This window comes from Saccostrea cucullata, unplaced genomic scaffold (genome assembly GCF_032062105.1).
Source record: "Saccostrea cucullata isolate Sc308-1 unplaced genomic scaffold, CSIRO_AGI_Scuc_v1 ctg1815, whole genome shotgun sequence".
Classification (NCBI taxonomy): Eukaryota; Metazoa; Mollusca; class Bivalvia; order Ostreida; family Ostreidae; genus Saccostrea; species Saccostrea cuccullata.
This window is the reverse complement of record NW_026937576.1, coordinates 25,457-29,112: the sequence shown is the minus strand read 5'-3', so window position 1 is coordinate 29,112 and position 3,656 is coordinate 25,457.

Below are 3,656 nucleotides of genomic sequence, written 5' to 3'. Positions count from 1 at the left end.
GGGTACTGAAAGATTTTCGAAAAGTTTTCCTTTTTTAAGGTCACCTAAATCACTCAGTTGGTGACCTATTGCTATCTGTTTTTGTCAGTCGTCGTCTGTTGTGTGTTAACATTTGAACATCTTAAGCATCTTCCCTGCAAACGCACAACCAATCTCGATGAAGGATATGGAGACAACGAACAGTATTCAAAATCAAAGTCCATAAGAAACACGGACCTCCAAAACATCAGAGGTGGGATCAGGCGCCATAGAAGAGTGAGCATCCCCCTGCTGACAGGTCACATCCGCCGTGTGCTCCTTGTCATGTTCGGGAATTAACGTTCGGAAAAATCCATCGTAAATTAAGTATATCATTAATGGACTTAACTAAATCATTAACTAAAGCATCATTTTCAAAGTGTCAAAGTTCTCGCCAAAGTTTATCAAAGTTTCAAAGTTTTCGATAAAGTTTTTTAAAGTGTCAAGATTTTTCGATAAACTTTTTCAAAGTGTCAAAGTTTTCGCCAATTAAAAGTTTTTCAAAGTGTCAAAGTTCTCGATAGACAAGAACTTTAACAAAGTGTAGAAGTTTTCGATAAACTTAAACAAAGTGTAGAAGTTTTCGATAAACTTAAACAAAGTGTAGAAGTTTTCGAAGTTTTTCAAAGTGTCAAAATTTTTCGATAAATTTTTTCAAAGTGTCGAAGTTTTTCAAAGTATCAAAGTTTTCGATAAAGTTAAACAAAGTTTCAAAGTTTTCGATAAAGTTTTTGAGAGTGTCAAAGTTTTCGCCAAAGTTTTTCAAAGAGTCAAAATTTTCACCAAAGTTTTTCAAAGAGTCAAAATTTTCACCAAAGTTTTACAAAGTGTCAAAGTTTGACCTCTAAGGCCTATAGTCCTCTAGTTTAGGTAAGTTACCCCCTCCCCCCCTTCAACCCAGTTTACAAAACGATGCTTCGTTACAGTAAAAATGAGTTGTCTGTGATAGTAATCAAAGACAAAATAACTACTAAAATTTTAAAAAATTATACTTGAAACGTCAATTTAATAGGTGTAATTAAGCGTCAAATTCAGTTGCAACTGCAGCATGAGAATTACTTCTCGTTGTTTATTTTTTACATACGTCGTGTTTCATCATCGCTGTATTTTTAGGTCACCTGAGTAAACTCAGTTGACCTATTGCTATCCGTTTTTGTCCGTTGTCGTGCGTTACCGTTTTGAGCTTCTTCTCTGAAACCACTCAACCAATTTTGGCATAAAGCATCTATGGGTGAAGGGGAACAAAAATTGTGAATTTCATGGTCCCTGCCCCCCCCCCCGGGGCCTGAGGGGTGGGGTCAGGGGTTCTGGTGTTAGGGCGGGGCTCTATTGATTATATTAATTGATTGTATACTGTTTAACGTCCCTCTCCAGAATATTCCACGGATATGGAGACGTCACCATTGCCGGTGAAGGGCTGCAAATTGAGGCCTATGCTAGGCACTTACGGCCTTTGAGCAGGGAGGGATCTTTATCGTGCCACCTGCTGTGACACGGGGCCTCGGTTTATACGGTCTCATCCGAAGGACCGCCCCATTTAGTCGCCTTTTACGACAAGCAAGAGGGTACTGAGGACCTATTCTAACCCGGATCCCCACGGGGTCTACTGATTATATGGTGAAAATGCATTAATTCTTTGAAAATCTTCTTCTCTGCTCCAGGGTATTAGATATAGTAACTAAGTACATAGTTATGATGAACAAGAGTGCCTCTTACAAAATTGTGAATTTTATGGCCCCAGGGTCAATGGTTCTGGTGTAAGGGTGGGGCTCTATTGATTATATAATGAAAATGCATTAAATCTGTGAAAGTCTTCTTCTCTGCTCCTGGGTATTGAATAAAATAACTAAATACAAGGATATGATGGGTAGGAGTGCCTCTAACAAAATTGTTAATTTTGTGGCCCCAGGGTCAGGAGTGTTTAAGGGCGGGGCTCTATTGATTATATAGTGTAAATGCATGAATTTTTTGAAAATTTTCTTCTCTGCTCCTGTGTATTAAATAAACTTACTAAGTACATAGTTATGATGGGCAAGAGTGCCTTTTCCAAAATTGTGAATTTCATGGCCCCAGGGTCAGGGGTTCTGGTGGTAGGGCGGGGCTTTAAATGATTACATATTGAAAATACATTAAATCTTCGAAAATTTTCTTCTCTACTCCCCCTTGGTATTAAGCAAATGAACTACCTATATAGTTATGATCACCTAGGGACCTTTCTCCAGAATTGTGAATTTCAAGGCCCCATGGTCAGGGGTACCGGGGGGGGGCTCTACTTATATGCTGAAAATGAATTAATTGTTTGAAATCTGCTCCTTTGTTTTACTCAAACATAATTTTTTGATAAGCAAGGGTGCCTTTTTAAAAATTGTGCAATGTGTGGACCTAGGGTCAGGGGTTTATGTTAGAGTGTTAGGGGCACTACTTATTATTGCTGAATATTAATGATTAGTTGAAATGCATTTTTGTTCGCCTACCCTGCCTATGGGTATTACGTAACCAAACTAAGCAATTGCTAAGTGTATAAGTCTAGGAAATAAATGTTGAAAAAAGTGTATAGTTATGATGGGCAATGGTGCCTCTTTCAAAATTTGAATGCCATAGCACCTAGCTTAAAACATGAAGCAAATTCAATCACATGAAAGTTGTTGCATGATGCTCAGGTGACTTATAAGGCCCATGGGCCTCTTGTTCCAAGAATTCAAGGCCATTTATAGCGTTTCTGTTATATTTCTGTGATATTTGTTATTGACAATATTTACGTTATAATAAAAATTTTCACCGATTTTGACCTTAATATACCCTCGTTTCTATAGTTAAATAGACTTATAACTGTATCCGATATCTAATGCCGAGTCGGAAATAATTCGGTTATTGTTTTCAATCTCGGATGTCTTTTAAACTCGATTTATTTAAATTATGTAATTCACATGTATATGCATACGATATCGTATACATGTATATAGTGATGAATTCATCTATTTATTCAAAAAAATACCGGTATAGAAAATTTTCCTAATTTTTTTTTAATGGGGGGGGGGGGTGTGTATTTTAGTTTTTTTAAAAGTTATAGATACACAAAAATACAATGAAATTAAATCCTTTCTATTATAAATTATAGTAAGAGAGAGTTCCCAGTTTTGTTACGGATGTGGAAGATAATTGCGCAAGGTACTAAATCGTAATATCAAGTTATATATGGCTTTGTGGACAATGTAATTTGGCTTTAATCCATACATTGAGTAGTTTTTAACTACCAAGTGAAAAGATTTTGATGCATTCCCTATTATTAATACAGGGCGTGGTACGTCGATTAGTTTCTTAATTACTATAAACTGTGCTTCAATTTCTAACTGACGTCCTTCATTCTAGATCTGTCATTTTGCTTTTCGAATTAATAATTCATATTTAAAGAACAAGGCAATTTTATATCCAATTATACGTTTAAATATCGACATTGGCACAGTGACATGTAATTCATAAATGGTACACCCCTAAGTATTTAAAGGGATAAAATTTATAGAAAATCTCCCATGATATGTACATGTAGTTGGATATGAAATGAATTTTATCCAGCAATTTTTGGAGTTTTTTTTCCCCTGGGCATTGGCGAGTATAAAAACACACGGGTTAAATAAAAA